Here is a 23,250-nt window from a genome sequence, read left to right as displayed (position 1 = left end):
ATAAAGCTGGCAAGACATCAGAATCAAATTGTCCATATTTAGATGCTGTATTTTTGTGCTTAAGGTTTTGATTTTTGGCCCTTATTTTCCCCCTTTTTTTCATAAAGTGGGTGGTCTGTTGGCCATGCTCCTGTTATATTACTCTTTCACCAACTGAAAGGCTGTGAATCGGGTCCTAAAACTGTTTGCCAAGTTTAACAGGCTACTCAAATTGCATTACTAATATTGACCTTGTTTTCCCATGTGTTTTTCTTTTCATACTTACTGGAAGAAAGTCTTATTTCTAGCAGCTGGCCCTTTGAGAAAAGTGTCTGGCACTAGCAAATCACTGGGCATTTCTTTCCATCATTTGGGTAGATCTAGAATAATTGGAATGTAGAAAAGATTGCCTGTTTCGATCATGTCCAAACCCCATAGAGTCCTCTTGCACAACGGCTATTTAGTTGGACTTTTGTGGCTGTGTGGGTGTAGGACTGCAGCAAGCATTCATGATTTCATCCTGTGAAAGGACTACGTCCACATCCAACCTTTTTTCTTTTTTGGTCTGGCTCTCTGCCATATGTTCAGTGAATAAATTGGATGTGACTGAGCAATTTCTGAACCAAACTACTGCAGCGAAGGCATTAGCCAGCACAATAAGGTAAGCAAGAATAGGTTACAACAGGTTTCTACAAGTGCTTCACTTAAAAGGATTTTATCAGACAGCAAGTTTAGAAACTAAAAATGATTCTACAATTGGCTTTTAAATGATTTTAAGTGTCCTTTTCAATCTGAATTTCTTTCCCATTTTTAACCGGTGGATTTAAAAGATTAACTAACTGCAAGATAATTCAATTGATCAAGACTGTGCTTCAAGTTGGTATAGGTTCTAAGTAATCTATTGTTTAACTGTAATATTTAAAGGCTTACGTCAAACCCAAAGGAGTTACTGATCACCTTTGCCAAATAGGATTTTTCAATTTGAGTATAAACTGCTCCTCAATCTCATTTAGTGAAAAATGCTTGTCCCTTCTCATGAAGAGATTTAGTTATGAACTTACCTTGGTTTTATATATAGACTGAAATAACATTTGGATCATGCTGCATTGGAAGTGAGTTCCAAGGCTTTTAAATTCTGCTTTAATATTCAGTATTATATGTTAGTTTATAATAGAAATAGTATCATTTTGTGTGTTGGGGAAATGGAAGCAGGGCAGGGCAAAGGAGAACTCTAGGGGGGATAAGGAAAGCTGCATAATCTGGATCTGTCTTGTCCCCCTCCCTAGATGTGCTCCTGCAGATGTGACTAATGCATCAGGCAAATTCTTCTAACACTCTCTTCTTCTGGGATGACCCCTGTTGAAATCAGTCATGGGATCTGTTCAGATTTATTTGGCTGCAAGATCAAACACTTCAGCAGCCCAAGTTAATCTTCTTTGCTCCCTTGATACTCAGTTTGTTTGTTTGTTTGTTGGAAAAACCAACTGCTGCTGTTTTGTTTTGTTTGTTTGTTCAAACAAACAAACAAAACAGCAGCAGTTGGTTTTTCCACTCCTGGAGCAAACAATGGACTCAGACTTCCCACCCTAAGCAGTATATAGTTTTCTGGTTAAGGTAGTGTGTGTGTACATCATGGTCTCTCTGAGGGTGTTGGGGGGAAAGGGGGAGGGGAGAAAAGAAGGAGGAGAAAGAACAAAATAACAAGGGGGGGGGAAGTGTGACAGAAAATAGAAGGCCAAAAAAATCACACAGGAAAAGAGACACAAAATAGATACAAAGGCTAATAAAAGCCAGGAGTAAGAGACAGAAAATAGAAAAATGGAGAGAAGGTGATAACTGCAGGGGGATATCTTGGTGATAGTGGTGGGGAAGATGGGGTTAAGAGTGTGCCGGTCAGTCTGTCTCAAGGGGGGGGTGAGCAAGTCCAGTTCCAAAGTCCTTCTCACAATCAACAAGAGCTCCTTTTACTACAGTTGTTAAAATGTTTTTTTGGTTTTTTTGGGGGGAAAAAGGGTTGGTTATTTATTCTACAGAGCCAACAAAAAGTGAAGCTCCATCACTGAAGCTTTCTGTTCCTCCAGATGTGTATTTAAACAAGGCTCACAACTCAATTAAACAAAAGTGCATGGATTTATAACAGTCCTTCAGTAATTAGGAGTAGTTTTTTCTCTTAGCAACAGCAGCAAATTTCCAAAGAGACTGTCCACTTCATATATTTACTTTTGAAAATTAGTTGCAGGTGTGCTGTCTCCTCAGGGAATACCTCTGGGTCCTAGTTTCTCATCATAAAGTCAGATGCTACCTTCTTAGATAGGGAGGTTGGGAAATATAAGTATCATGAGTTTTTGAGTCCTGAATGGTATGGGCCACTATTACAGTGGTACTTGTGGCACCTTAGAGACTAACAAATTTATTACAGCATAAGCTTTCGTGAGCTACAGCCCACTTCTTCGGATGCATTTGTTAGTCTCTAAGGTGCCACAAGTACTCCTGTTCTTTTTGCGGATACAGACTAACACGGCTGCTACTCTGAAACCTGTCATATTACAGTGGGGCTCCAAAACTAAGTTTGGGAGCCACAGTTCAAGTGTATTAAAACAGTTGGAACTATTCTAAGGGTAAACTGATGTAAGTAGCTCCAGTATGTTAGTGACTAAGGAGTATTGTTTTTGTAAATTTCTTCATAAGCACAAGTTAACAAGATTATTTGGAAAGTCAGATGCAATGCAAATTTTAATTAAATGCATAAATTATGTGGAATGGTTTAATAATTTGGAAATGGGGGTGAATGTTATTGGTCGGAAACATTGTTTTGCTCATATATGGCGTGTATGACAGTCAAACATTCCCAGGAAAGTTTTAAGCTCCTACTCCTTGCAGGCTAACACTGTATATCTATGTGAAAGTGGAAATATTATTGCTGTGAAGACAAAATAAACTGTGTCTGGAACCCCACTTTAGAAATTTAGAGGGGGCAACCCAAGATAGCAGTAGTGTATTGTAACAAGTTTAAATGAGTGTTTAACTGTACTATAATATCCTACTGGCTTCCATGTGATCACTAACAATGACAGTGCATCGTATGTAATTAACTCATTCCTCATATTTTCAGTTTTGAAAATTTTCAACTGCATTAATACAATTGACTTAACTTAATCTGATTGAAAAGCCTCATAAATACATAGGCTAATATGTTTGAAGCAGAGAGACAAGGTGGGTGAGGCAATATCTTTTATTTGACCAACTTTTGTTTTCTTATCTTTTATTTGACCAACAAAAGTTGGTCAAATAAAAGATAAGAACATAAGAATGGCCCTACTGGGTCAGACCAAAGGTCCATCTAGCCCAGTATGTTGTCTTCCGACAATGGCCAGTGCCAGATGCCCCAGAGGGATTGAACAGAACAGGTAATCATCAAGTGATCAAGCCCTGTCGCTCATTCCCAGCTTCTCGCATACAGAGGCTAGGGACACCATTACTGCTCATCCTGGCTAATAGCCATTAATGGACCTATCCTCCATGAATTTATCTAGTTCTTTTTTTAATCCTGCCCCAGCCCGTCTCCTGCACTCCAACTCCATTCCAGAGCCCGTCCCCCTCCTCCTGCCCCAGCCTGTCCTCTACACCCTAACTCCCTCCCAGAGCCTGTCCTCTGCACTCCAACTGCCTGTCCCAGCCCAAATCCCACACCCCAACTCCCTTCCAGAGCCCACCCCCGCCCCTCCTCCTGCACCCCAACCCTGTGCCCCAGCCCATCCCCCTGCACTCCAACTCCCTCCCAGAGCCTGTCCCCTGCAACCCAACTGCCCAGACCCCACCCCAACTCTGCATTACTCCCTCAATTACCCTCTCAATCTCAGTCTCAAAGAAAAATGGAAAAAAGAATGTAGCCTTATCATAACAAAAGAAACATGGGAGAATATCTGGCATAATGTGAAAGATACTTCAAGTTCTTTATCCTTGCAATTCTTCCAGAACAAGATATTAAACAGGCACTACTGGACTTAAAGCTTAAAGCTAAATTGGCTTAAAGCTAAACTGGCAACACATTGAATGTTGAGATGCAAACAGTCACAAGCCAATCTTTCACACAACCTCTATATCTGTCCAAAAAATGCATGTGTTCTGGAACACCATATTCAGTGCTCTCTCAAACTTTAACTGTTGCTATCTTTCCTTCTCCAAGCTTGTATATTTTAGGGATGAATTGGTAATACCAGTTAACATTAAGAAGTTGCAGTAAATTTTTAGTGGCCAAAAGAGTTAATTTGAGAACATGGAAATCTGCAATTCCTCTCTCAGACATAGACTGGCTTAACGAGCGCTCTACTGTTGCAGCAATGGAAAAAAATGACTTGATCTAATAGAAACGCTTGGGAAAAAATGAGGATATCTGGTCACACATGACCCTACTGCATACTTTTGCAATTTAGTATATATTAGTCCCCGATACTCCTAGGGTATGTTCTCATTTTATCTATTTAGTCACTTTAATAATTGATACCCTGCACCACCACTATGGGTTCAGGGTTTGTTTTGTTTCAGGTTTTACAAATAATGAACATTGAATTTTGTTATTTATATGGTATTTCATTTAGTTATATGTTTATTTTATATACAAACAATATCACCTCCTCATCTTGATCAATTGGGCCATCAGCCCTCACAGAGAGAGCACCAGTCACAACACGCCATTCGTGTTGTTGTAGCCTGTCCTTCAGCCACCCGCTGGCCAAGCTGTCAGTGGCACCAGATGCTTGATCGGCATAGCACACCACAGCCCAGAACCCCTGAGCTCAAGTGGTCTGCCAGTCTTGGCTTCCCAAGTAGCTGGGATTTCAGGCACGAGCCACGGCACCTAACACAAAAATATCAATAAAGTTTAAAAAATGGAGTTTGAAAGTTCATGGGGATGTGGCCACATTGGATCTTGCCCCAGTCTGTCTTGTAATGAGGGGTTGCTTTGGACTTCTTCTTTTCAAATATATCGATTTCAATTATAACACAGAATACAAAGTGTACAGTGATCACTTGATATTATTTTGATTACAAATATTTGCACTGTAAAAATAATAAACAAAAGAGATCGTATTTTTCAGTTCACCTCATACAAGTACTGTAGTGCAATCTCTTTATCATGAAAGTTGAACGTACAAATGTAGAATTATGTACAAAAAAACCTGCACTCAAAAATAAAACAATGTAAAAATTTAGAGCCCACAAGTCCACTCAGTCCTACTTCTTCTTCAGCCAATTGCTAAGAGAAACAAGTTTGTTTACATTTACGGGACATAATGCTACCCACTTCTTAATTATGTCACCTGAAAGTGAGAACAGGTGTTTGCGTGGCACTGTTGTAGCTGGTGTCGCAAGATATTTATGTGCCAGATGCGCTAAAGATTCATATGTCCCTTCATGCTTCAACCACCTTTCCAGAGGACATGCGTCCATGCTGATGATAGGTTCTGCTAGATAATGATCCAAAACAATGTGGACCAATGCATGTTCATCTTCATCATCCTTTGAGTTAGCCTTGGTCTACACTACAGGGTTAGGTCGAATTTAGTCACGTTAGGTCGATTTTATAATGAATGCATCTACACAAGCAACCCCATTCCGTCGACCTAAAGGGCTCTTAAAATCGACTTCTGTACTGCTCCTTGGCGAGGGGCGTAGTGCTAAAATCGACCTTGCTGGGTCAAATTTGGGGTAGTGCGGACACAAATCGACGTTATTGGCCTCTGGGAGCTATCCCAGAGTGCTCCAATGTGACCGCTCTGGACAGCACTTTCCACTCCGATGCACTAGCCGGGTACACAGGAAAAGCCCCGGGAACTTTTGAATTTCATTTCCTGTTTGGTCAGCAGCACAGGTGACCATGCAGTCCCCCCAGAATCGCAAATGAGTTCCAGCATGGACCGAACAGGAGACACTGGATCTGATTGCTGTATGGGGAGAAGAATCTGTGCAGGCAGAACTCCGATCAAAAAGAAGAAATGCTAATATATATGCCAAAATCGCACAGGGCATGATGGACAGAGGCTACAACAGGGACACACAGCAGTGCTGTGTGAAAGTCAAGGAGCTCAGGCAAGCCTACCAAAAGACAAAGGAGGCAAACAGTCACTCTGGGTCAGAGCCCCATACATGCCACTTCTATGATCAGCTGCATGGCATTCTAGGGGGGGACCCTACCACCACCCCACCACTGTCTGTGGACACCTGCAAGGGGGGAGTCTCACGCAACACGGAGGAGGATTTTGTGGATGAGGAAGAGGAGGAGGAGGAGAATGCGCAGCAGGCAAGCTGTGAATCCGTTCTCCCCGGCAGCCAGGACCTTTTCATCACCCTGGAGCCAATACCCTCCCAAGGCGGGATCCCCGACCCTGAAGGCGGAGAAGACACCTCTGGTGGAGTGCACATTTGTAAGTACAGTACAGGGTTTAAAAGAGATAGTGTTTAATGTTTGATTTGCCCTAAAGACTTGGGATGCATTCACAGCCAGTACAGCTACTGGACAAGTCTGTTAACATGTCTGGGGATGGAGCGGGAATCCTCCAGGGACATCTCCATGAAGCTCTCCTGGAGGTACTCTGAAAGCCTTTGCAGAAGGTTTCTGGAGAGGGCTAACTTATTTCGTCCTCCACGGTAGGACACTTTACCACACCAAGCCAGTAGCAAGTAGTCTGGAATCACTGCAGCACAAAGCATGGCAGCAAATGGTCCTGGGTTTTGGTTGCATTCAAGCAACATTCGATCTATATCTTTCTGTGTTAGCCTCAGGAGAGTGATATCATTCATGGTCACCTGGTTGAAATAGGGGAATTTTTGTAAGGGAACAGTAAAAGGACCCCATTCATGCTGGGCTGTTTGCGCTTGGCTAAAAGGGATCATCCCTGAGAATAGCTACAGGACGGTGGGAAGGGGAGGTGTGTGCTGCACATCCACCCGAAAACCGCAGCACCTCCTTTTAAATGGCAAACCCAACCGGCATTGCTTGCTATGGGAAAGGAGGGTGCTGCAGTTTGAAAACATTCCCACATGTTATGAAGACGTTAGAAGCAAAACCCGCATATCCTTTGGCTTACCATGGCTGCCTGGAAACTGAATTTTATTGCCCAGCCGTGTGTGATGTGTCACTATACCGGCAGGCGCTCAATATAAAAGGCAAAATGCAACCTTATACCTAAAGCACATGTGCTGTCTGCTGTAAATTGCTTGATTCACTGTGAAAGAGTCTCCCTTTTGTTCTCAGAAATGTATCATCTTCAATTTTACTTTCCCTTTTTATCCCCCCACAGGTGCAAATGTTTCTACGCTCCCCCATCATCTCCGTCCCTGAGGTTATCACAAATTAGAAGGTGAAAAAAACGCGCTCACAATGACATGTTTTCCGAGCTCATGCAGTCCTCCCGCACTGATAGGGCACTGCTTAATGCATGGAGGCATTCAGTGGCAGAGTCCAGGAAATCATTAAGTGAGCGTGATGAGAAGAGGCAGGATGCAATGCTGAGGCTAATGTGGGAGCAAACGGACATGTTCTGGTGTCTGGTGGAGCTGCAGGAAAGCCAACAAGAGCACAGATTGCCGCTGCATCCACTGTACAACCGCCTGCCCTCCTCCCCAAGTTCCATATCCTCCTCACCCAGATGCCCAAGAACGTGGGGGAGGAGGCTCCATGCACCCAGTCACTCCACTCCAGAGAATGGCCCAAGCAACAGAAGGCTGTCATTCGAACAGTTTTGATTTGTAGTGTGGCTACAATAAGCAATGTGACCTTGTCCTTCTCTCCTCCCCTCCTCTCCCACCCCACCTGGGCTACCTTAGCAGTTATCTCCCTTTTTTTTAATTAATAAAGAAAGGATGCAAGGTTTAAAAACAATAGTGACTTTATTTCCTTTGCCTGCTGTGATCGAAGTGGGGAGGGTGGTTGGCTTACAGCTCCAACCCCCGACTTCGGCCCGGCCAGCAGCTCCGGCCCGGCCCCCAGCCCCGACTCCGGGTCGGCTCCGGCCTGGCCCCTGGCTCCGGGACGGCCCCCGATTTCGGGCCGGCCAGCGGTGCCGGCCTGGGCCCCGGCTCCGGGAAGGCCCACGGCTCCGGCCCCGACTCCGAAACGGCCCGCGACTCCGGCCCGGCCCCCAACTCTGGCCTGGCGCTTGCAGCTCCCAGCACCGACTCCGGGCGGTGTGGCCCCCATCTCCAGGCAGCGCGGTAAGGGGGGCAGGGAGCAGGGAGGGGGTGTTGGATAGAGGGCGGGGGGTGAATTAGGGTCGGGACTCGGGGCGGTCAGAGGGCAGGGAACAGGGGAATTGAATGGGGGCAAGGATCCTGAGGGGGCAATCAGGAAGGAGCAGGGGTGTTGGATGGGGCGGTGGGGGGCAGTCAGGGCCAGGGGTTCCGGGGGTGGGAGAAGGGGTGGTTGGATGGGGCAGGGGTCCTGGGGGGCCATCAGGAATGAGAGGAGGGGTTGGATGGGGCTGCAGGGGGCAGTTAGGGGACAGGGAAGGGGGTGGATGGGGCAGGGGTCCTGGGGGTGGGGTATCAAGGAACGTGGGGGGTTGGATGGGGCAGGAGTCGCGGGGGGGGGCACAACCCCCTCGTGGGGTGAGGAGGAGGGAACCGGTTGTTAATATTTTGGCAGCTCATCACTGCATTCAGTCACATACTCGGTCCGCCACTTAGCTCCTCGCCAATCTTCCGCACCCTTTCCCCTACACTCAGCCTATAGTTGAACTGCTCCTTACTACTGTCCAGGCTGCCTGTGTATGGCTTCATGAGCCATGGGAGCAACGGGTAGGCTGGGTCTCCAAGGATAACTATAGGCATTTCAACATCCCCAACGGTTATTTTCTGGTCTGGGAAGTAAGTCCCTTCTTGCAGCTGCCCGGAGTTCCTAAAAATGCGAGCGTCATGCACTTTTCCCACATTGATGTCGGTGAAACGTCCCTTGTGATCCACCAGTGCTTGCAGCACCATTGAGAAGTACCCCTTGCAGTTTACGTACTGGTTGGCCAGGTGGTCCGGTGCCAAGATAGGGATATGCGTTCCAGCTATCGCCCCCCAACAGTTAGGGAAACCCATTGCAGCAAAGCCATCCACTATGACCTGCACATTTCCCAGAGTCACTACCCTTGATAGCAGAACGTCAGTGATTGCATTGGCTACTTGAATCACAGCAGTCCCCACAGTAGATTTGCCCACTCCAAATTGATTCCCGACTGGCTGGTAGCAGTCAGGTGTTGCAACCTTCCACAGGGCTATTGCCACTCGCTTCTCAAATGTCAGGCAGCTCTCATCTTGGTATTCCTGCGCTTCAGGGTGGGGAAAAGCAACTCACAGAGTTCCAGGAAAGTGGCCTTACGCATATGAAAGTTTCGTAGCCACTGGGAATCATCCCATACCTGCAACACTATGCGGTCCCACCAGTCTGTGCTTGTTTGCCGGGCCCACTGTATCAACCAGCCCCACTGCCGCTATGATGTCCCAATTGCCACATCCTGTGCTTTCAGGAACGTCTGTGTCCATGTCCTCCTCACAATTGTCCTCGTGCTGCCGTCCCTTAGCCAGGTTCTGCACATACTGCAGTATAATACACGAGGTGTTTACAATGCTCACAATAGCAGCGGTGAGCTAAGCGGGCTCCATGCTTGCCATGGTATCGCGTCTGCATGGGAAAACCAGGAAAAAAGGCAGCAAATGATTGTCTGAAGTTACTTTCACGGAGGGAGGGAGGGAGGGGAGACTGACGACATGAACCCAAAACCACCCGCAACAATGTTTTTGCCCCATCAGGCATTGGGAGCTTAACCCAGAATTCCAATGGGCAGCGGAGATTGTGGGAACTGTGGGATAGCTTCCCACAGTGCACCACTCCGTGAGTCGATGCTAGTCACGGTAGTGAGGACGCACTCTGCCGACTTAATGCGCTTAGTGGGGACATACACAATCGACTGTATAAAATTGATTTCTAAAAATCGACTTCTATAAAATCGACCTAATTTCTTAGTGTAGACATACCCTTAGATGCCACCAGCAGAAGGCTGATTTTCTTTTTTGGTGGTTTGGGTTCTGTAGTTTCCACATCAGAGTGTTGCACTTTTAAGACTTCTGAAAGCATGCTTCACACCTCATCCCTCTCAGATTTTGGGAGGCACTTCAGATTCTTAAATCTTGGGTCGAGTGCTGTAACTATCTTTAGAAATTTCACATTGGTATCTTCTTTGCATTCTGTCAAATTTGCAGTGAAAGTGTTCTTAAAATGAACATGTGTTGGGTCATCATTCGAGACTATCACATGAAATATATGGCAGAATGCAGGTAAAAACAGAGTAGGAGACATACGATTCTCCCCCAAGGAGTTCAGTCACAAATTTAATTAATGCATTATTTTTTTAACGAGCATCATCAGCATGGAAGCGTGTCCTCTGGAACGATGGCCAAATCATGAAGAGGCACATGAATCTTTAGCGCATCTGGCACATAAATATCTTGCGACACCAGCTACAACAGTGCCATGCGAACGAATGTTCTCACTTTCAAGTGACATTGTAATTAAGAAGTGGGCAGCATTATCTCCCGTTATTGTAAACAAACTTGTTTCTCTTAGTAATTGGCTGAACAAGAAGTAGGACTGAGTGGACTTGTAGGCTTTAAAGTTTTACACTGTTTTATTTTTGAATGCAGGTTTTTTTGTACATAATTCTACATTTGTAAGTTCAACTTTCATGATAAAGAGATCGCACTACAGTACTTGTATGAGGTGAACGGAAAAATACTATTTCTTTTATTTTTTACAGTGCAAATATTTGTAATAAAAAATAAATATAAAGTGAGCACTGTACACTTTGTATTCTGCGTTGTAATTGAAATCAATATATTTGAAAATGTAGAAAACATCCAAAAATATTTAAATAAATGGTATTCTATTATTGTTTAGCAGCGCAATTAATCACAATTAATTTTTTTAATCGCTTGACACCCCTACTATTGAGGTGATTATTTTAAACAGTGTTGTTAGTCACAAAAATGACACTCAGCAGACAGAGATGGCAGTATACAGCACAATCACTGTCACTTCCACTACTTAACTCTGAATAACTTTGTATATATTTTGGCCTTTCTGACAATTAAGATTGTTTTGGGTAGAGGTCGAATGTCTCCTGCTCCCCAGGTAATGCCAAGGCTGGTTTGAAGACATGTTAATTTTCTGTTTTAGCTGGGGGGGGGAGCCTATGCTAACCAGCTTAACAGTATTTCAACATCATTGGAAAACACAGTGTTTGCTCTTAGACAAGGCTTTAGAAAATACAAGCAAGCAACAATTTACTGAATTTAACCTTCTTTATCTGAATTGTTAAGACTTGAGAAGTCAATACGGTAACAATCGTTGCAAAATAAAAACTTGTTCTAATCTGTAATGCAAAGTATTGTGATTGAACTATCATTTATATTTAGGACTAGAAGAGAGCTTCAAGACCGGTTACCAGGATTTTCCAGGGTCTCCAACAATGATATTGCGCTCAAGATTCCAAAAGCCTTCAGAGGTGAAGAATAGAAAACGACAAATGGGGTGGGGTAAAAATAAACAGAAAAAATCAACTGCATCTCGGATACCAATGGACCAGGAAACTACGCGTAAAAATCAAAACCTAAAGAAATCATCAAGTAAATGTGAAGGTAAACTTTCCTTTACTATAACTAAAGCGTGTGCCTGAGAGAGGTAATGTGCAAAGCAAAATTCAGGAGTGAACTCAGTAGTGAAATCTGGGCTGAATGGCATCAGGAAACAGGTTGAGGAGGACATTCAGCATAGAAAAACATAAGAACGGCCATACTGGCTCAGACTAAAGGTCCATCCAGCACAGTATCCTGTCTTCCAACAGTGGCCAATGCCAGGTGCCCCAAAGGTAATGAACAGAACAGGTAATCATCAAGTGATCCATCCCCTGTCGCCCATTCCCAACTTCTGGTAACAGAGGCTAGGGACACCATCCCTGCTCATCCTGGCTAATAGGTCCATCAATGGCTATCTCCATGAATTTATCTAGTTCTTTTTTTAACCCTTTTATAGTCTTGGCCTTCACAACATCCTCAGGCAAAGAGTTCCACAGGTTGTGTAAAGAAATACTTCCTTTTGTTTGTTTTAAACCTGCTGCCTATTAATTTCATTTGGTGACCCCTAGTTCTTGTGTTATGAGAAGGAGTAAATAACACTTACTTATTTACTTTCTCCACACCAGTCATGATTTTATAGACCTCAATCATATCCTCCCTTAGTCATCTCTTTTCTAAGCTGAAAAGTCCCAGTCTTATTAATCTCTCTTCATATGGAAGCCGTTCTATACCCCTAATAATTTTTGTTGCCTTTTTCTGAACCTTTTCCAATTCCAATATATCTTTTTTGAGATGCGGCGACCACATCTGCACACAGTGTTAAAGATGTGGGCATACCATGGATTTATATGAAGGCGATATAGTATTTTATGTCTTATTATCTATCCCTTTCTTAATGATTCCCAACATTCTGTTTGCTTTTTTGACTGCCACTGCACATTGAGTGGATGTTTTCAGAGAAATATACACAATGACACCAAGATCTTTCTTGAGTGGTAACAGCCAATTTAGACCCCATCATTTTATATATATAGTTGGGATTATGTTTTCCAATGTGTATTACTTTGCATTTATCAACACTGAATTTCATCTGCCATTTTGTTGCTCAGTCACCCAGTTTTGAGAGATCCTTTCGTAGCTCTTCGCAGTCTGCCTGGGACTTAACTATCTTGAGTAATTTTGTATCTGCAAATTTTGCCACCTCACTGTTTACCCCTTTTTCCAGATCATTTATGAATATGTTGAATAGGACTTGTCCAGTACAGACCCCTGGGGGACACCACTATTTACCTCTCTCCATTCTGAAAACTGACCATGTATTCCTACCATTTGTTTCCTATCTTTTAACCAGTTACCAATCCATTAGAGGACCTTCTCTCTTATTCCATGACATCTTACTTTGCTTAAGAGCCTTTGTTGAAGGACCCTGTCACAGGCTTTCTGAAAATCTAAGTACACTATATCCACTGGCTCCCCCTTGTCTACATACTTGTTGACCCCCTCAAAGAATTCTAGTAGATTGGGGGCATGATTTCCCTTTAGAAAAAACATGTTGACTCTTCCCCAACAAATTACATTCATCTGTGTCTGACAATTTTGTTCTTTACTATAGTATCAACCAGTTTGCCTGGTACTGAAGTCAGGCTTTCCGGCCTGTAATTGCCGGGATCACCTCTAGAGCCCTTTTTAAAAATTGGCGTCACATTAGCTATCCTCCAGTCATTTGGTACAAACGCTGATTTAAATCATAGGTTACAGACTACAGTTAGTAGTTCTGCAATTTCACATTTGAATTCCTTCAGAACTCTTGTGTGAATTCCATCTGGTCCTGGTGATTTATTATTGTTTAGTTTATCAATTTGTGACAAAACCTCCTCTAAAGACACCTCAATCTGGGACAGTTCCTCAGATTTGTCACCTAAAAAGAATGGTTTGGGTTTGGGAATCTCCCTCACATCCTCAGCCATGAAGACTGATGCAAAGAATTTATTTAGTTTCTCCACAACCACCTTATTGTCCTTGAGTGCTCCTTTAGCATCTCGATTGTCCAGTAGCCCCACTGGTTGTTTAGCAGGCTTCCTGCTTCTGATGTACATAAAAAAAAATTCTATTACTTTTTGAGCCTTTGGCTAGCTGTTCAAATTCTTTTTTTGGCCTTCTTAATTATATTTTTACACTTAATTTGCCAGAGTTTATGCTCCTTTTTATTTTCCTCACTAGGATTTAACTTCCACTTTTTAAAATGATACCTTCTTGCTTCTCACTGCTTCTTTTACTTTGTTTAGCCCCGGTTGCACATTTTTGGTTCTCTTACTAAGTTTTTTAATTTGGGGTATACATTTAAGTTGAGCCTGTATTATGGTGTCTTTAAAAAGTTTCCATGCAGCTTGCAGGGATTTCACTTTTGGTACTGTACCTTGTAATTTCTGTTTAACTAACCTCCTCATTTTATGTGTAGTTCCCCTTTCTGAAATTAAATGCTACAGTGTTGGGCTGCTGAGGTATCTTCCCCGCCACAGGGATGTTAAATTTAATTATATTATGGTCACTATTACCAAGCAGTACAGCTATATTCACCTCTTGGACCAGATCCTATTTAAGTATCTGGAGCAGCTTAAAAATGACAGGTTCAGCAATGAACATTTCCCTACACATACCAAAACAAAGCTCACCACTAAAACAACAATCCTAAATGCACTTCTTGTCCATATCAGTGTCCTGAGACCTGTCCCAGCACCAAAAGTAGAACTTGAAATGTTTAGAGCAGGTCAATTCCTCGTGGGAAGAGAAGTGAGGGAGGCAGGCACTCACCATATGCTTTCCTAGTCTGTTTATTCACTATGTGTGTACTCAGTTCCTGTTTATCCTAAACAAAGAGGGTAGAAGCATCAGCAAAGGTTCCCAGAAACAATTGTACCTTCAAAACTCCAGCAAAAACAGAGGTTTCATTATAGTTACAGCCATATATAATTGGAGTAATGCAGTGGTGAATTCGGCTCAGTATTCTCAACAGAATTAGTTAACTCCCATTGCATTTCTGGATCCCCTGAAAGCTTCCTGTTTCTACCCTGTTCCTTCACTTGTCTCATGTCATGGCCAGAGCACTGAAAAATCAATGTTACTTTATGGTACTCATTTACTCTTCATCTTGTGCTGGCTCTGAAGTTACTAAGTTGGATAAAATTTAACATCCCCTTCCTGTTGTATTCTAAAGCATTAAGTCAAGTCCAAGATGCTCAATTCACCCCATCTCGTATTCAACGCCATGGTCCCCCTACACATTAGATATCATTCTCCTGATGTCTCATGGCACTGAAGATCTATTCAGTATAGGGTATGATACAGGACAGGTGAGACTTAGTGCCTCTGTCATGAAATGTCTGACTGTCTTGAAGCTGTGTTTAGTATAGACTTGGCAAGTATTGAGTAAACAAACTTCTTACTTTAGTAGAAGGTGAGAAAGTGCTAGCCACAGACCAACTGTAACATCAATAGAGCTCTAAGGTATGTACACAAACTCTTCACAGACCCCTACCCCTTTTTAATTTGGGTTTTTATATTGGAAACCTATTTTAAAACTACTTTCCCATTGATTAATTGGATTGGCCCCAGTATTTTCAATCAGTGCTTGCACTCTCCTTTTTGGACATTATTCTCATTTGTCTGATGTGCTGAGTATCAATATACCCCCCAAAAAAGGTATGACAAGAGAGACTGAAAGAAGTGTGCATGTTGGACTTTGTTTAGGAATAGCAACGAGGAGTCCTTGTGGCACCTTAGAGACTAACAAATTTATTTGGGCATAAGCTTTTGTGGGCTAGAGCCCAAGACTTCATCAGATGCATGAAGTGAAAAATACAGGAGCAGGTATAAATACACGAAAGGATGGGGATTGCTTTACCAAGTGTGAGGTCAGTCTAATGAGATAAATCAATTAACAGCAGGATACCAAGGAAGGAAAAATAACTTTTGAAGTGGTAAGAGAGTGGCCCATTACAGGCAGTTGACAAGAAGGTGTGAGTAATAGTAGGGAGAAATTAGTAATGGGGAAATTAAGTTTAGATTTTGTAACGACCCAACCTGGGAGTGGTTGGATCATTACAAAACCTAAACTTAATTTCCCCATTACTAATTTCTCCCTACTAGGAATTAAAGATTAATCTTTAATTAAAGATTATATCATGTGATAAAATCTCCAGGAATTCATCCAACCAAAGTTGGCAACTCTGGAGCAGAGGCAGAAGGGAGCATCTAAAACAGTCCTGTATTCTGCCTCTGTGGGGCTAGCCCCACAGAAACTTGTGTTCTGTGCTCTATGCCTCCTCCCCCTTTGCCTTGCAACCTGTATGCTGCAGGGCCAGACGTCTCCCAACATTATCTGGTTTAGCCTCCAGGATTGGAGTAGCTCCAATCTCTCCAGTAGCCCCCAATGGCTGCAGGTGGTACTGCACCCTGAGGTACATCAGCCGTTCTGTACTGTTGTGTGACATTATTGGTGGGGCTTAGCCCCTACTGACAAGCTATTTCTGTCTTTTACTACCGTTAACCTTTTACCCCCAATCGGGGCTATTGCAGATTATGTATTCCTTACACCACTCGATCTTAAACCGAACTTCACACCCCCTTGATAATCTGTACATTATTCCCTGATCACCAGAAACTTCTATGCCTAAACTCTGTACCATACACTTTTTTTTTTTAAACATCATCTTAATAAAATGTTTCCTACAGGTGGTAAATTCAAAACTAAAGTTAGCATTGGGTTTGGTTTTGTCATTACAAAGGCAAAAAAAGATGACTGAAGTTTAGCCAAACCCAAAAGCATAGCTGCCTGAGCCCATGCTGTTACATTCATGTTGCCTGTGGTTGTATTTTAAGACTTGTTTAGTTTTTCCACTTTGCAGGGGTTGCAATAGAAACATTCTCTTAGGGAACCTTTCTATTTTTCTGTGACCAGCAAAACTAACTGAAATTCATTTGTGACTAGCATACCAACACTATGACAGAAAGAAATGTTACATACTGACAAGGGACTCAAAAACTCTGCGTTTTGATTTAGACGAGCATGGCCATCGTAAAATATCAATTGAGGATTCACAATCCATTGAAGGTACAGTTTCTCTTTCTATATCAAAATAATATATATTGTCTTACAGGACACTTCCATGTATTTCCATGTGCTTGCTTTCACTTACTCTGTATTATCAATCGGCATTAGAAACATTTGATCCCACTAGTATGATCTTTGGTAGTTACAGAACAAAAACAATAACAGGCTTAAAGTAAGTACTGTATAATTTTAAATGAAAAGTAGGTTATCTTGTTTACTGGCCACTAGAGTAAAAGGCATGTTTGCATTCCAGTAGGTGGAAAGGGAAACAATCACTTGGAAAGAGAAATAAAAGGAGATACAGAAGCTATGGGGTGCAGCCATATTTAACTCCTTCCTGACCTGTGACTGGGCTTCTCTAATCAATGCACAAAAATGACACCCCAGCTAGCATTCAAAGACGAGCTGCTAGACATTTTGGGGGAGGAAATGGTAGAGGGAGAAAATACAAATAATGATGGAGTTGAGCAGCCACAATGTGTTGAAGGGAGTGAAAGCACTGGTTGCACTATGTGTGCCTCTAAGCTGCTTCACAGGTTAAAAGCAGTAAATACTCAAGACTCCTTTTATTTTATTTTTTTCCTAGGGTAAAACAACCCTCTCCCTGAATGTTTATCAGTTTTGAGGGGTTAAATATAGAGCTAAATGCTGCCCTCGACTTCCACGGACAGAGAGGAACTTACAATCATAGATCATGGCAGAGGTGTGGAATGGGAACCGCACAGGGTTCCAGAATTGGGATAGGGTGACCAGATAGCAAGTGTGAAAAATCGGGACAGGAGCCTATATCAGAAAAAGACCCAAAAATCAGGACTGTCACTATAAAATCGGGACATCTGGTCACCCTAAATTGGGATGAGGTTGGGAGGAAGCTGTTCTTCACTGTATGCCCTCCCCTCCTCGAACTGCAGATCTATCATAGGCGTGCGCACGGGGTGTGCCGGGTGTGCCCAGGCACACCCTAATGCAGGGGTGGGCAAATGGGTCCACTCCCTGGCGCGGCAAGCCGCAGGGTCCACGCTCCTGGGCTGGAGCGCCCGGCGGAGTGCAGCAAGCCACCGGCCCCTCCCCCGCCTTCCTCCCTCCCCTGGAGCCATGCTGCTGCGCACGCAGCGCTCTGGGGGCCGGGGTTGCGCGCTCCCGCGGGGCAGCATTTGGCTCCGCGGTGAGGCAGACATGCTCCCCCCGCCCCTGGAGCCATGCCGCCGCGCACAGCGCTCTGGGGGCCGGGGTTCCACGGGGAGTCAGACACGCTCCCCCCTCCCCTGGAGCCATGCCGCTGTGCACAGCGCTCTGGGGCTGGGGCTCCTCAGGGAGTCAGACATGCTTCCCCCTCCCCATGAGCCATGCTGCCGCACGTGCAGTGCTCTGGGGGCCGGGGCTGCGCACTCCCGCATGGCAGTATTTGGCTCCGCGGGGAGGCTAGGAGCCTCATCTCATGGTAAGGGGTCCGGGGCCAGGGGGTTGGATATGGGGTGGGGGGCAGTCAGGGGACAGGGTGGGTTGGATAGGGGGTGGGATCCGGGGGCGGGTTAGGGGCAGGGGTCTCTGGAGGGGGCAGTCAGGGAGCAGGGGGGATTGGATGGGGCATAGGAGTCCCAGAGTCTTTCAGGGGGCGGGGGGTGGATAGGGGTCAGGGGACAGGGAGCAAGGAGAGTCCTGGGGGGGGCAGTTAATGGGGGGGGTCTCTGGAGGGGGTGGTTGGGGGACAAGGAGCTGCGGGGGTTGGATGACTCAGGCGTTCTGGGGCGGCTGTCAGAAGGCAGGGGTGTGGAGAGGGGTTGGGGGAGGCAGGGAGCTGGGTCGGGAGTTCTGGGGGTCCTGTCGGGGGTGGGGAGCAGTTGGATAGGCATGGGAGTTCCGGGCGTCTGTCTGAGGGCAGGGGTGTGGATAAGGGTCGGGGGAGTCAGGGGACAGGTAGGGGGTAGGGTTCTAGGGGAGCAGTCAGGGGACAAGGAGCAGGGAGGCTTAGGTAGGGGGTGGGGTCCTGGGGGCAGTTAGGGGCAGGGGTCCCAGGAGGCAGTTAGGGGCAGGGGTCCCAGGAGGGGGTAGTCAGGGGACAAGGAGCAGGGGGGATTGGGAGTTCTGAGGGGGAAGTCAGGGGGCGGGAAGTAGGAGGGAGTGGATGGGGCAGGACTAGGGCAGGGCAGGGGCGGGGCTCCCTGGGTGCACACCCTAATGAAATGGGCTGCGCACGCCTATGAGACATATACAGTGCAAGACACTTCAGACTGAGGGCCTGCACCTTACCTGGTGTCACTGAGCATAACTCCTCCCTCATGGGAGCTATGTCCATTTACTCCAGCTGAGGACCTGTATCTGATCCTATCTCTGAACAGCGGAAGGCCCCATTGTTGGGGATTTAGAGGCAGCTGAAGAAGAACATGACAGTCAAGATGTGCTGTCAAGGCATGCAAGGAGCTGGGGAGGGATTCAGGTCCAGTGGATTGCTGAAGATCCAACCTGACTGGGGACATCTGTGGATTTACAGCACTGAACTCCTGGACTCTTCTACAGATAGGGTTAGGGGAAGTATTCCAGGGAAACTCTGCAATTTGGAACTTGAGTTTCTACAGTGAGGAAATAAGCTGTGGAGAATGGGGCCCATAATTAGTTTTTAAATATGAATTTGCATGTATGTGTATGGGAGGGTTTCCCATTATCTGGTGAGCAATTTGTCAGATGCTGGCCAGCAATCCCTGCGTAGTTAGGGTGAAGGTGTGTCTCCTAGCTACAGCGCCACAATGCCTACTAGAGCTGCACCACCCCAACAGAAGCTCGAAGAGGCATCAGAGTTCACAGGAAGCAAACCTGCTGCACCATGCTGGAGAAGGGAGCAGCATGTGCTCCCCTCCACGCTGACCAGGTCAGCCATTGCAGAGAGAGAGAGCCATAGACTTTTGGAGGGGCTGGTGCAAAGATTGTAACTCTGAACAGCTGAAGGAGCACAGTGTTTGCAACTCTGGCCACGCCCTGAGAGGGGAATGCAAGGTGGAGCACAAACTACCTTCCTACCATTATACACTCACATAAGAGTTAGTCACAATTTGGCCCCTTGTTAGTAACAGGACAGCCATTTACTGTTTACTTAGTTTTAGTCATGATCCTTTGTTACTAGACTGGTGCTTAAAACTCAAATTAGTCTCACACTGCACTACTGACCTCTATCTTCAAGGATTTATTCTCTGTTATAAAAGACAATGAATAAATACAATTGTCATACTCTCCTCCTCCCCACTACAGCTATCGGGACAAAAATGGTACACAACTCCATTTAGGTAGGCCTACACTTAAGGCAGCATGTAGAGTATAGACACTGCATGCCCAGCTAGAACAGGTATAAACATCAGTGTAGATGGTGAGGCACTGCTTAAGCTAGTAGAGAAAGACCAGCACCTTAGGCCTGGTCTACACTAGGACTTTAATTCGGATTTAGCTGCCTTAATCCGAATTAACCCTTCACCCGTCCACACTACAGAGCCAGTTAATTCGAATTAAAGGGCCCTTTAAATCGATTTCTGTACTCCACCTCGACGAACGGAGTAGAGCCTAAATCGATTTTGTTAATTCGAATTAGGGTTAGTGTGGACGCACACCACCGAATTACTGTGTTTAAGTTAATGGGGTAGTGTGGCCGCACACCACCGAATTAATGTGGTTTAAAACCGAATTAAGGTGCTTAGTGTGGCTGCGCACAATCGAATTTATACAACCTGTTTCCCAAATTCGAATTATCTAAATTCGGATTAATCCTGTAGTGTAGACATACCCTTAGGGTATACACCCTACATGGCTGTCTATATGCCTAAGGAGTGCCTCCCACCTCTACATTATTTTTAGCAACATAGTGCCCTACTGCCTCCCTGCTGCCAGAGCCCTTCCCCACTGCAATGAAATGCTCCAGCAATGGAAAAAGGCTCTGGCAAGGGGGAGGCAGTGGGAAAAGGCCAGCAGCCCCCTACTGCTGAGCCTTTTCCCCACTGCCTTCTCCCTGCCAGAGCCTTTCACTGCTGCATGCAGATACACACTGCAGCGTGGGCACAGCCTGCCTTTCATTGTCGTGTGTATCTACACGTACCCTACAAGTTGCTGCAAGTGGCTGATAAGGCCATTGTAAGTATATATGAATGCAAAACAGTGATCAAGACTTAGAAGGAAATGACGCCTATTGCTGTTACTGCATATTCCAGGAAAACTGAATGTTGCGTTTTTGCAGAATACTTTTAAAATCTTCTTAGTTTGCGGCATATGTATGTTTAATTGCAAAAATATTTTTTATATTTTAGATATTGCATGGTTAGACATATTCACAAGCAACAAACAGAATAATTGTGGTAAGATTTTGGTTACTGTGGCTCAGAGAGCAAAACTATATTTGTTTATGTCAGAGTTTGGTTTTGAAAGGGTTTTTGATGGACCTTTAAGGGAAGTACAGAAAGTTAGTAATGCAACAAGAAAGTGTTGCTAATCTTAGAGATTCCTGTCTATCTCAAGGTTTTCTATAATGCTCATCACTGTAGTATCAAAGCACCGCTAAGACTGATATTAATATTCAGAACGTTAATAATATTTAGCATTTATATAGCACTATACAAATATTAGTTATCAAAAAATGCTTGTTAGGTAGGGAAGTCTTATTAAACCCACTTTATAGATGGGCTTAGAGAGTTTGAATGATTTGTTTAATTCCAATGTTCAATGAGGCAGTGCTATATTTACAACAAGTTCTTGGCTTCCAAGCTCATGCTCAAGCTTCAGTAGACCACTTCAAACATATTCAAAGGTGATATATAAATTAGACTCCCTACAATCTACTTACACCAGAATACCAATGTGTATGGGAATCTTAGGTGGTGTTTCAAACATTTGGGCAGCTGGAAGAAGGTGTAAAGTGAGGATCAAAGCAGGAGATGGCTTCCTTTAACTTACATTCTCCTTTCAGCTGCTTTTATTGCTATATTCCTCTCTTTTGGCTTGTTGGACTGTGAATTACAGTCTTATGGCTCCCTTATATGCAGATGCACTCACTGATGTGCAGTTTGCACATCACTTCTGAATTTGGCCCATTGAGTGAAAGGGTATATAACACAAGGATAAAGAACTTGAAATATCTTGCACGTTACTTCAGATATCCTCCCAGATTTCAAATTAGTATAATTTACCTGCTGAGGCACACCTAAATGGTGTACTTTATACCTTCTTCTTGCAGACTTAGTCCATCTAAATGCCATTATCTTTATTTAGATTTACTTGCATATAAATAGACTGTGCTAGAATGTGCCCCACATTCTACCAAGGATTTTAGAGGGATTCCATGTAGTTAGAATACCCAGAAGCCTGACTCAGACATAATTCCTTCCAGGGGTCTCCCACAGAGTGCACACCAGCCAGTCGGAGGTTCATTGGATGACACAAAGGATGAATTTGGTCCATTAACTCCAACTGGTTTTTAAAGAGTACAAAGCTCTCCAGAATAACAACAAAAAAATCTCTTTAATTGCACTGTCTTGTAAAGGCATTCAGATACTATGGGGACAGACATATTCTAAACAGAAAAAATATTGCCTGACCTGGTTGGACTTAGCCATACTCTATTTACTATTGGAATTCCTTTTAAAGTAAGAACTTTATTATTTGTGGGACCCCTATTTGGTAATTCCTGCAGCTAGCCAATCAATAATCCTCATTTCAGTCTACCATTTCATATAAATTGGTAGAAGGTATTCTTGGTTCATATCGTTTCTGCTTATGATCCTTACTTATTAGTTTTCCCAGTTTTTTAACCTAAACCTTGTGTTTGGTCTTGAGATGGCCAACAGAAATGGATATTTTTCACCTACTTCTGTTAGAATTAGTTAAAACTTCGCACTGCCCTATTGTTTCCCTCGATTTTATGCTATTTAGAGAATGTCATTTCAAATAGGAGTCAATCCAACCATCCCATGAATATGACTCAGAATACATGGTGTACACAACATTCACTTTTAGAAGGAGGATTTAAAGCCATGGTTGTTATATAGTAGATCCCAAAGTACTTTACAAAGGTGGTCAATATCATGAGTGCTTAGGCATGTTGCTATTCTTGTGTCTATCAGTATGCACTGAAAATTGAATATTGCCTCTTCAGAAGATTTTCGAGTTATGTTTCAATTCAGAAAAAATGAGTCGGTATTTTAAATTTATACTTTAGCTCTGGTGGCCAGAAACAGCACTAAAAAACGTTGTAAAAATTTGGTGACCATGACCCAGCGATCAAAAAATAACTTTCTCCTATTGGGCAAGAATAAGAAACAACTGTGTCTGAAGGTAAGAAGTAGTATATTTGCCCTTCATCTTTTCATCAAACCGTCTTTGCCTTTCTTCATCCTTTTTCAGTTTCACCCAAAATCTTTAGTGTCCCTTCCTGCTCCTGTTAAAGGAAATTAGAGTTCAGCTGCTTGTGCTGAGCTCTGGTGTTTGGATGCTCACAGCCTCCTATCTCTTTCACTGCTACTCTTGGTAATGTATTTTAAATCTCAGAGCACACTTATGTGATATGGTATGCT

The 23,250-nt window shown here is 44.0% G+C and overlaps 1 long non-coding RNA gene across 1 annotated transcript; it reads left to right on the top strand.

Moving 5' to 3' along the window:
• Positions 1 to 501: 501 nt before the first annotated feature.
• On the top strand, positions 502 to 23,002 carry LOC113405379. The gene is made up of 5 exons (XR_003369483.2): positions 502 to 640; positions 11,437 to 11,658; positions 16,583 to 16,705; positions 20,992 to 21,039; positions 22,896 to 23,002. It is a non-coding gene; the product is annotated as an uncharacterized LOC113405379 (long non-coding RNA).
• Positions 23,003 to 23,250: the final 248 nt, after the last annotated feature.

The sequence above is a fragment of the Terrapene carolina genome, unplaced genomic scaffold (genome assembly GCF_002925995.2).
Source record: "Terrapene carolina triunguis isolate 2854851 unplaced genomic scaffold, T_m_triunguis-2.0 Scaffold35098, whole genome shotgun sequence".
NCBI lineage: Eukaryota > Metazoa > Chordata > Testudines > Emydidae > Terrapene > Terrapene triunguis.
The sequence above is the reverse complement of the archived record's forward strand: the minus strand, read 5'-3'. Positions and strand labels throughout refer to the sequence as shown.